The sequence below is a fragment of the Caloenas nicobarica genome, chromosome 10 (genome assembly GCF_036013445.1).
Source record: "Caloenas nicobarica isolate bCalNic1 chromosome 10, bCalNic1.hap1, whole genome shotgun sequence".
Taxonomy (NCBI): domain Eukaryota; kingdom Metazoa; phylum Chordata; class Aves; order Columbiformes; family Columbidae; genus Caloenas; species Caloenas nicobarica.
Genome location: NC_088254.1, coordinates 880,628 through 891,885, shown reverse-complemented (window position 1 = coordinate 891,885; position 11,258 = coordinate 880,628).

Genomic DNA, 11,258 nt, shown 5'->3' with positions numbered 1-11,258 from the left:
CCTCTTCTATTTTGTAATACTACCTCCGATAATGAAGTTAAAGATTTCTCTAACGCAGTTATTGATTTCTCAATTCTTTCTAGGTCTTCATCGACGGCGGCTCTTAAAGACTTGAAACCCTGTTTTTGTTGAATAAGAGAGGTTATCCCTGTACTTGCTCCTACTGCCCCGATTCCTAACAACGTGGCTATTGTGATAGCTGTGATTGGTTCTCTTTTTATGAGGTAATGTCCAGTATCCCAATGATCATATAGTACACTTTCCTGATGATACAATATTCTCGGGATAATGGTAACTAGTATACAGTACTCTCATGAGTCATTGAACATACTTAGAGATATACACGGGGTGAGTCCCGTTTCAGAACATATCCATCTAGCCCCACCTGGGGAAATAATCCATGTTTCGGTTCTGTTTATTTCTGGTTGGATAGTACTACAGAGCGATTGCTTAGATTTCGGTACTTTACCTATACAAGCTCCTACTCCGGTGACATGTTGCATGGTTATTCCCTTTTTCTTATCATCCCGCTGACAGTGGGAGGAAGAATCACTACTTATGTTATAGGTGCTGTTAACCCCTATGGCTTCATAAAAAGGAGGTTTGGTATCATCACACAGCCAACAATTAGTAGTTACATTAGGATTAGTTTCATTTAACATGCTATAAGCTGTTTGCATGACTGTCCATAGGGGATTTTCATTCACTATTTCTCTCATGGGCAGTAAGGTACTAGTCGTGATCAAGGAATTGCTAGTAGTCAAAGTTGTTTGCTCCAAAGGGTATGACTTTTTTTAGTCCTTTAACTACTATATTGGGACCTATTGCTTGAGGAGTGGGTCTCGCTACTTCCTTCTTTATAAAAATAAGACCTCCCCTATCTGTCCCGGGTTCCCAGTACCTTACTCCCCAAGTTTTTCCTATTTGCCAGGCGGGGTCTGTGGGATTGGATATATTAATGCTTATACTTAAAATGCTTACAATTCCCAGGTAATATCGCTCCACCGTTGGAGTCTCGCTTAGGAGGAATACATCCATAGGGTCCCCACCCCACAGACAGGAATTTGTCTCTTCCTCCCCCTGGGGGCCAATCTGATGCTACCGTCTCGCATCCCCAATAGGCACAATAACATGAGTTGGGATGGTTACAGTACCCTTTCCCAGGGTTAGAGCTAGGGCAAAAGTAAAAGCCCTTAAAGTCTAGACATGGTTTTATGGGTACCAGTTGGCAAAGAGTCGTCTTAAAGCTGGGGCTTCCCACTACAGTTTTCTGGGCAATAATTTGTTGGTCTTCCCACCTAATTAAGCTCCATTTATAAGGCTGGTGGGGGTTTTCTCTTCCTTGGGCTGACCCTGATACCATTTGTAATAGACCTATTATCCAAATGCTTAGATTTAGGGTTGAGAAGAGTGGTGTGACTTTTCTATTGCCATTAGCATTCCAGGTGTTCTGACAATCGCTTAGAATTTTACATTCATTTTTAGAGAGGGCTAGGAGGTTCCGGGGAAGTTTTGAGATGGTTTGTTTTGGGAGTTGTAAGTCAAGGAGTCTCATGAGCCCTTCCTGGAGGTGGTTCATTAACCCCAGTCCCCACAGTAGTACGCCTCTGCCTTTTTCCTTGCCTACTCTGTTGCCTAGAGCAGCGAGGTGTACCATCTTCTTGGCAGCAGTCGTATTCTTCAGGGGAACCTCCTTTATTTTAATCGGCCTTGACTTACATACACCCTTATTTTTTTATCTTTCAGTTCCCAACTTCCCAAGCTCCACACCTCACTCTAGCTACTGCTTTTCAGCAAAGTACCTGTACGGTCTTAGCTTTTATCAGACAAAGTTCATCTGTTTGGAAACGATACTTTCCAGGATTTATACCTTTTTTTTTTTTTTTTTTTTTTTTTGTAGAATTATCCCACCACTCTTCAGAATCCTTTATCAGTTTTCTAGTTGCTATTCCCCCCCACTCAAAGTGCTCAGTTAGTTAGTTTCCTCCCATTATTGTAACACTTATGACAAATACCGCTAGGAGGACTCCCATAGGGACAATGGACCCACCACTTTTCTTTACAATTTCTACACTTATACAAATAAAAAGATAACAAATAGAGCTTAGGTTGTTACAAAAGATAATTTCACTCATCCGTTTTCCTTCGAAAGGTAATTTTCAGATTGTCCGGATTCTTGGTTGCTTCCCAGTGAGGATTCCGAATTGGTCCTTTAATTCGATCAGCGTGAGTCCACTCCCTTTCAGCGGTCCGGACTGCAGTATCTGTGGTAAGCAAGACAAGAAAAGGCCCCTCCCAGCAGGGGTTTAGAGAAGATTCTTTCCAAGTTTTAATTAATACTTTATCTCCCGGTTTAATTTTATGTGTTGCAATATCTAGAGGCAGTCTTTGTACTATCAGTCCTTTTTGTATTAATTCCCGCCTTCTCTTCATAAGTTCCACAATATATTCCTGCAATACTTTTTCCTCTACCTTCGGGTGTTCGATAGGTGTTTCTAGGTCATACTGCATTCCATATAACGTCTCAAAATGGGAAATTCCAGTGTCTGTTCTGGGTTGTGTTCTCACATTTAATAGGGCCAAAGGCAGACATCATTTTTGTTTCAATTATTAATTTGGTTAACTGTCTCTTAATTTCGCCATTCATTCTTTCTACCCTCCCTGAGCTTTGAGGATGCCATGGTGTATGATATTCCCACTTAGTTCCTAAGGGACCTAGAATCTCCTTAATAACTTTCGAAGTGAAATGGGGCCCCCTGTCAGAGTCAATTACTGCTATGTTTCCGTACTGTGGTATAGTATTTTCTAATAATGTTTTGGCCACAGTTTTTGCTGTGGCTCAAGCTACTGGGAAGGCTTCTACAAAATGAGTCAAGTGGTCCACCAGAACTAGAAGGTATTTATATCTCCCAGCTTTTGGAAGCTCAGTAAAATCAATATGTATTTTCTCAAAGGGTCTTTTTGCTAACTCACGCCCTCCCTGTACTCTTTCTCTAAGTTGTTGCTTATTCACTTTCTGGCATGTGAGGCACTCTCCAACAATTTTCTTAGCTATATCATATATTCCTATACACATATATTTAGCCCCAAATTGGTCCACTAATGCCCATACCCCGCAGTGGGTTTGCCTGTGAAATTCCCTCATTATTCTCCATGCAGCCCCCTTCGGGAGAACTTCCCTTCCATCCGATAACAACCATTTTCCTTCCTTTTCAGTGACCCCTAATTGCTTGAGTTTTTCTTTTTCTTGGATGGTAAAGCTCATGGTGTGATTTACTTTCATTTGCATTTGTTCTGCCTCTTTTAGTACTAGTAAAGCGGCTTGCTTTGCTTCTTCGTCTGCTATGTTGTTTCCCTTTATTCGAGGCGACACCCCCTTTTGGTGACCCCTTATGTGTACTACCGCAATTTGTTTAGGTCCTCTCAGAGCCTCTAGGGTCTGTCTGATCAATGCTTCATGTATGAGTCCTTTCCCTTGGGAGTTCACTAAACCTCGTTCCTCCCAGATTTTTCCAAACATATGAACCACTCCATAGGCATATTTGGAATCGGTAAAGACAGTTCCTATTTTATCTTTTAGTATTTGTAAAGCCCGCAATACAGCATATAGTTCACAAGCCTGAGCAGACCAGGTCACATTAAGAGGACCTGATTCCCTTACTTTTAGGGTCTTGCCATCTATTATAGCATATCCTGATTTTCGCTTCCCATCTACTACTCGGGATGACCCATCTACAAATAGTTTTTCCCCATCCTGCAGTTCTTCTTCCTCTAAATCTTCGCTAATTTTGGTTTGATATTCTATTAATTGTACACAATTACGGGTTAGGTTTTCACTCGATTCCCCATACAGGAATTGGGCCGGGTTTTGCAAACTTGTAGTCTCGAGTTCTAACTTGGGGGAATGTATAAGGATGCCCTCATATTTCAGTAGTCTTGCATCCGTAATCCACTTGTCCACTTTTTGTTGCAAGACCCCCTGTATATTATGGGGCATATATACTTTCAATTCTCCTCCCAAAGTTATTTTTCTAGCTTCTTTGACTAAGAGAGCCGTGGCTACTATAGCTTGCAAGCAAGCGGGCCATCCCCTGCTAACTGGATCTAGTAGTTTTGACAGATAGCCTATAGGTTTCTTCCTTCCTGCCCAATCCTGAGTTAATATACCAAATGCTGTTCCCCCTTCAGTATTTACAAATAGATAGAAAGGTCTTTTGATATCAGGTAGACTTAATACTGGAGCATTCACCAGATCAGTTTTTAAGTTTTCTAAGTTTTGCTCATCGTCTGGGCTCCATTTCATTAGCCCTTCTCCCACTAACTTTTGATACAAAAACTTCACTTTGTTACTATAGTCCTCCATCCAGTGTCTGCAATAACCTACGAGTCCTAATAACTGTCTTACTTGTCTTTTATTTTTAGGCGTTTGGAGCGAGAGGATACCCTTCACTCGCTCAGGATCCCTTTGCTCAACCAATGTCCTAGATATTTTACTTCTTCTTCCGTAAATTGCAACTTGGATTTTGAAACTTTTAATCCCTTGAGATTCAAAAAGTTCAATAACCTAATACTCTCATTTCGGACCACTTCTTGACTTTCCCCTGCTAACAACAAGTCATCTACATACTGTACTAAGGTTACCTCTGGATCTGATTCGAAAGCCTCTAACACTTGCTCTAAAGCCTGCCCAAACAAGTTTGGTGATTCTGTGAATCCCTGTGGGAGTACTGTCCACCTTAGTTGCTGCTTATGATGGGTGTCAGGATTCTCCCATTCAAAAGCAAAATAATCTCTACATTCTTCCTTTAAAGGGCAAGCCCAAAATGCATCTTTTAAATCTATCACGCTATACCATTTCGAGTAGGGAGATAGCTGACTTAATAATACATAGGGCTTAGCTACAACAGGGAATCGGGTAAGGGTTCTTTTATTTACTTCTCTCAGGTCCTGTACCAATCGGTATGATCCGTCTGGCTTTTTAACGGGCAGAATAGGGGTGTTATGGGGTGACATGCAAGGTTCTAATAACCCCTGTCGCAACAACCTTTCAATTATTGCTTGCAATCCATTTCTGCCTTCTTGTGACATAGGATATTGCTTAACTCTAATTGGAATTTCTGGATTTTTAATAGTGACCTCGAAAGGGGCAATGTCTAATCGTCCCACTGACTCCGGAACATATCAAACCTCAGGATTAATTTTAGTTTCGTCTTCCATGGTCAAAACACACAATTTTACCGCTATTTCTTTTTCCTTTATTTCTAAATTAATTCCTACTTTGATCATTAGATCTCTTCCAAGCAAATTGTATTCTGCCTCAGGCACTAATAAAAAGGATCCTACTCCAAATCGAGACGGAGTTTCTATTTCTACCCCCTTTATTATTGGAACTTGGAAGGGTTCTCCTTTTGCTCCTATTACTTGTAATTTCTCTGAGGATGGTTGACATCCTCGGGGCACCCTTTGGACAGTGGATCTTTCTGCCCCAGAGTCCACAAGGAACTCTATCTCTTGACGCTGGGGACCTAGTTTTAATTTTATCAAGGGCTCTTTTTTCTTAGTAGTCCCCAGCAAGTAGAGCCCCTGACCCCCCTAATCTTCTTTAAACATTTGCTCATCTCGCATATGCTCTCTACAATTTCTCCTCATGTGCCCCTTCTTTTGACAGTAAAAGCACTCGACTTGTCTTAAATCTCTTCTGCCGCCCTGGTCCCTCTGGGGTCTTTCTTGTGTTCTTTCCCTTCTCCTCTGGGCACCACATCCCCCCGTGCGGGGCAGTGCACCCCCCTGCCCCTCCCAGACAGCTGCCACCAAAATCCTGGCTTGTCTCTTCTGAGTTCCTTCTTCCCTCCTCACGTACTCCTTCTGAGCTTCCCTTAACAATTCATCTAACCCTCGTTCTTGCCAGTCTTCTAGCTTTTCCAATTTCTTTCTTACATCTATCCATGATTTTGCTACAAACTGCGTTTTTAACAAGGCTTGCCCTACTTGAGAAGCAGGATCTAGCCCCGAGTAAAGCTGCAGGTTTTCTCGTAACCTTTCTAACCACTCAGTAGGGGTTTCATCTTTCTTTTGGTGTTCTCTAAATGCTTTATTAATATTCTGTCCTTGGGGGACAGATTCCTTGATGCCCTGGACAATCATAGTCCGCAAGTCAGCCATATGGGCTCTGTGTTCGACATTCTGGTTATCCCAATTGGGTCGCTGTAGCGGCCACTTAATGTCTGCACCTGGACCATGCTGGTGCTGCTGATCCCAAACTCTAATCCCTGCTCTTCGAATCATCTCCCTTTCTTCCACTGTAAAGAGTATGCTTAAAATTGCCTGCAATGTATACACCTGCAGGTGTATACATTAGGACCTAAAAATTGATCCAACCTTTCAGATACTCCTAGAGGATCCTCTAACAGGTTCCCCATCTCTTTCTTAAATTCTCTAATGTCCCCTGAGTTCAGGGGTACTGACACAAACCCCGTGCCAGGCTGTGGAACTCTGATAGCTATTTCCCTTAAAGGATATAGCCCTCTTTCTGACTGTTCCTTTTTCCTAGCCTGACTCCTTGTGATTCTCTGTGTCTCCTCAGGGGAACTAGGAGGGTCTAATTCTGGGTCCGGTGCTGTCAGGGAAGAGGAAGAGGACGGGATTGGGTCTGGCATGGGTACAGGAGGAACATAAGGGGGAGGCGGGAAACACGAAGTTCCTCAGGGGTTTTATTCTTTTTCTTGAATTTTCTTTCACTTAAAGCAAACACATGGATTTTGGTGTCTGCCCTTATCCATAAACTGGCATATTCACTTTCTTCTAGACTGAAGGGTTCCTTAGAATTCACATATATATTTAAAGCTTGACCTATCCAATCCTCAAATGACCCCAAACCAGGCCAAAATACGCGATCCTTTCTTATCTGTTTACCACCCCACACCTGCATACAATAGTGTGCCATCTTTTCCCTACTTTTACCTTGCCTAAACGGCCACTCATCCAAATGGGCAATCATTAATCCCAAGGGGGAATTCTGCGGGATATCGGGCAACCCTATCTTGGGGCCCCCTCCCATGGAGTCAGAAGGCTTGCTTTTCTTCTGCCCCATCTTCCGAAGTGCCTTCTCACAGACACAGACGCGTGCCTCTCGTTCGTGGCTCACGCCCTCACGGGCAATGAGAACCGTACTACAAGAGGATCCGCACTCACTTCGCCCCTCTCGGGAGCGTCTCATTCATGCACAATTTGGGAAACCCACCCCGACCGAGCGGAATCACCTTTTATACTCACTCTTCCCAGAGTCTTTGTTCAGCTCTTCATGCACAAAAATTACGGGGTACTGCAGTATTCTTCTGCCTGTTTACCAAATTTAGGGTTCGGAAGTAAAGGTCTCGGAAAGGATATCTTCGACTCCAGGGCCATCCAAGGATGGGGCGCCCCTCCGGGGTCTCGGAACCCAAGCCAAGGAGCCTTTATCTGAGTCACAGCACCAAAATTGTTATAAACGAGGATCGTGAATCATATACCAATCTCAATTATCATTAATCCAATTAGAATTTATTAAGCAAGCAGTAAACAGGCAAAACAGCGCTGGGCAGCCAGGGAGTCTCAGCTCTACCAACGGCACGCAACCCACCCCCACCAGAGTCCCTCCTTTTATAGATTCCTTGTATCCAGGTAGATTTCAAGTTGATACAGCTTGGCCTGATGTCTTCTGCGGCTGCGTGTCTGGTTGCCGGGGGGGGTCTCCTCAGGCTCTCCAGTGGTCGCGGGATAGAGGCAACATTTTCCCTCCATACCGCAGGCGGCGACCCCACCCCACCTCCGGACACGCGCAGCTCACCTCACCCACACAACTCCAATACATTTCCCCAGTTGTACTGTTTCGTAACTGTTTGCACCAGATAACGTACCGGTTTGATTAACAAATTTACAACATGGGTTTATTACACCTTGTTCCACCCCATGGACGTCAGGCTCAGGTCCCACATGATCCAATACGTCCTCACCAACCACCGCTCCCCTTCCCGCCCGTTGATGCCACACACACACAGTTGCCCTCAGTCCATGGGCCGCCCCTGTGAAACGTCCATAAAATGTCACAGCTCCCCGTTGAGCTCATGGAGTCCGTGGCTTTGGGCTCCGTCTGTTCCGTGGCCACTCAGGACAGCACAGGTGTCCGTTCTGTGAGGTCACGGGCACCAAACCCAGCTCGGGTGGGAACCAAGAGGGTCCCCTCGTGTTCAGGGCCCAAAGCGCCATCTGTAGCATCTGCCCGTCCTTTTGAGTGCCCAGAGCCTCCTTCTCGGGGCCCAAATCCTCACGTTTAGGGTCCCAACGTGCCTTTTATCACTCACGGCCTTTGTTTGGGGCCCACAGTTTCATTTTGAGGTGGAGCTCGTTGCCTGGCAACAACCAGCCAGAAGCTGGTGGGGAGTCAGTGGACCCAGGACAGCCAATGGCATTTGAGGAGGCGGGGCAAGTCATGTGATTGATATGTAAGCAGCCAATCAAGCTTTGAGGCCTGCAGGAAAGGTGGAGAGAGTTGCACAAACTGGGCAGCACTCAGGGGCGGGCTGTGCTGGCTGCACCAATCACGCCTGGCGGGAGTGCAGCACATAGATGATTGACACGCGGTCCGCCCAATCACTTGATGGGCAGGCCAATGGAAATCCCAGACAGCCAATCAGAGGAACCATCAGTGCAGGGGAGGAGACTGACAACCCTCCCGCCCAATGGCAGCGCAGCCCAAGCTGAGGAGGCGGTGGCTCTGCGGGCAGCCAGGCTGAGCTTTGCCGTGGTGCCCCTGGAGCTGCCCCGAGGCTGAGCAGCCCCCGGCCCAGCCCTGGGGCCCTTTTTCCTCCAGCTGGGGCCCTGGGGATGTTGTTGCTGCATCGGGACTCCATGGTCTCTTCCAACCAATACCTGTATTTCTGATCATTAAGTGGTATTTCTAATCATTAAGAAATCACAGGGTCTGTATAGCTTAGGAAAATCTAGGAGCGTAGCAAATTTTGTTCAGACTGTCCAACCACGGTGTTCTTTGTATAAGCAGAACTTGTACCAGAGGTAACTTTGTGCTTAGTAATTGCACCCTGTCGTTAGAATTGTCACAGATTTACGGCATATTCTTCTGAAACAAGACTTATTCTTTAGAAATAGAACCTGGAGCAGGATGCTGATGTAATAATTAACCAATTAACCAATGTTACTTAGTGTTGCTTAACGGACGAGCTTGTGTGAACAGATATTTACTGCATTTGTTCAAAGAGCTGCAAATGCGGAGAGTTCAGTGATGAAGATGAGAGACAGCCCCTGAGGAGGAAGAAACGGCCCCCAAAAGGCCGTAATGCCCACAGAAAGGTGTTAGACGGCAGCAGAGACCGGAGAATATGCACATGTTTAATTAATTACATATTTATGTAATTAATTCTTTGAATAGGTGTGTGATATGTTAATGGTTTCTAAGAACTGTAACACATCTGTAATTTTTCTGTCAATATGAGACAAGTAAGAACAACCAGTCAGTGACGCGCTCAGGGAGGAGCATCCCCAGTGTGGTCCCAGTGCCGAATGTAAGGAAGGCTACTTTTAAAAACCTTAAAAAGTGGTTTTAAGAGATTATTAATCTACCGTTTTGACAGGATCACAACCAAAATGATTCTGTCTGGCTCAGGTGTGCATGGGCTGCTCTGGACTTGTTCTCCTGGGCGGGGGAAAGGGGCAGGGGGGCACTTGCTGGCCTTGGAGAGGAGCTGCTGCGGCTGGAGCTGGAAAGAGCAGGAGAAGGTGAAGCAGCTGGAGGATGAAGTGCAGGGGATCCCCACAGCTGCTGCTCCAGCTGCACAAGAGGCAGCTGCCCCTGTGGGTGAGGAAGGGTCCCTGTGAGCAGCCTCAGCAGAGCAGATCACAAACGTGCCCCGCGGGTCTGTGTGAGTGAGGAAAATTCCAGTGCGGCCATGTAGCGTGTGTGTGTGTCTGGGAAGCCTCGTGCTGCGAGAGCTGTGAGACACCCATGTGTTCTCTGTGGTGGAGGACGGGCGAGAGACTGGAGCTACAGCAGAGGAAGGGAGGACAGGACAGACAGACGCAGACAGGAGGGCCTGAGCTCCACAAGTTGCTTGGCCGTGCAAAGAGCAGGAGCTCTGGAGAGTCCTGGCCCTTGGGGTCATGTCACTTCTTCTGTGTCCCAGTCCTTCCCTGCGCCCTCCCCTTTCCTCCTGCTCCCTCTCCCTCTTTCTGCCTCTCTTCCTCTTTCCCGGCTGATTCTTTTTGCATCTCTGTCCACATCCCTGTCCCTTTTTCCCTCTTGCTGTTCTTGTGTCCTTTTTTTATTTTCTGTCTTTCTTTCCTGTCCCCAGTCCTGTCCTTTCTCACTATATCCCCCTGTCCAGCTGGCGGCCCCTTCTTTCCTCATTCTCTTACTCTATTTTTCCTCTCTCCATCTCTTTGCCCTGCTGCCCACCATAGCTGTTTTTTTCCTTCACTGCTGTCCTGCCTCCTGTTCCTTTGCTGTCCCTGTTCCCTGTTCTGTCACTCTGTCCCAGTCCCAGTGTATTTTAAAAATTTTTTTCATTTCATTTTCTTCTTTCTACCGCTTTGTCCTGCTCCCTGCCCCTGTCTTTGTCTCTCCTTCCCTTTGTTCTGCTGCCCATCTCATTTTCCATTCTTGCTCCAGCTCTCTGTTCTGCTCCCTGCCCCTCTCATTCCCTCTCTGTTTCTCTACCCTTCTCCCTGTCTGTCCCCCACTCTTGTTTTCTGTCCTGCTCCCTCTGTAGTTTTTCCACTCTCTCTGTCACTCTCTCCTGCTCACTGTCACTTTAATTTCTCACTCCATCTCTGTCCTACAACTCAAAGCTGTTTTTTGGTCTCCATCTCTGTCCTGCTACCCAGCCCAGGCATTTTTACCTCTGTCTGTGCCTGGCTGCCTGTCTCTTACTTTTACCCATCTTCCCGTTTGTGCTGCCTCCCTGACCCATTTTCCCGCTCCACGTCTTTGTGTTTCTCTGACAATCCATCTCCTGCTCCATTTCCTTCTCTCTTTCTCTCCCATGAACTTCCTATCAATATTCTCTTCTCTTCTCTTCTCTTCTCTTCTCTTCTCTTCTCTTCTCTTCTCTTCTCTTCTCTTCTATTCTCTTCTCTTCTCTTCTCTTCTCTTCTCTCCTCCCCTCTTCTCTTCTCCCCTCCCCTCCCCTCCCCTCTCCTCCCCTCCCCTCTCCTCCTCTCTTCTCTTCTCTTCTCTTCTCTTCTCTTCTCTTCTCTTCTCTTCTCTT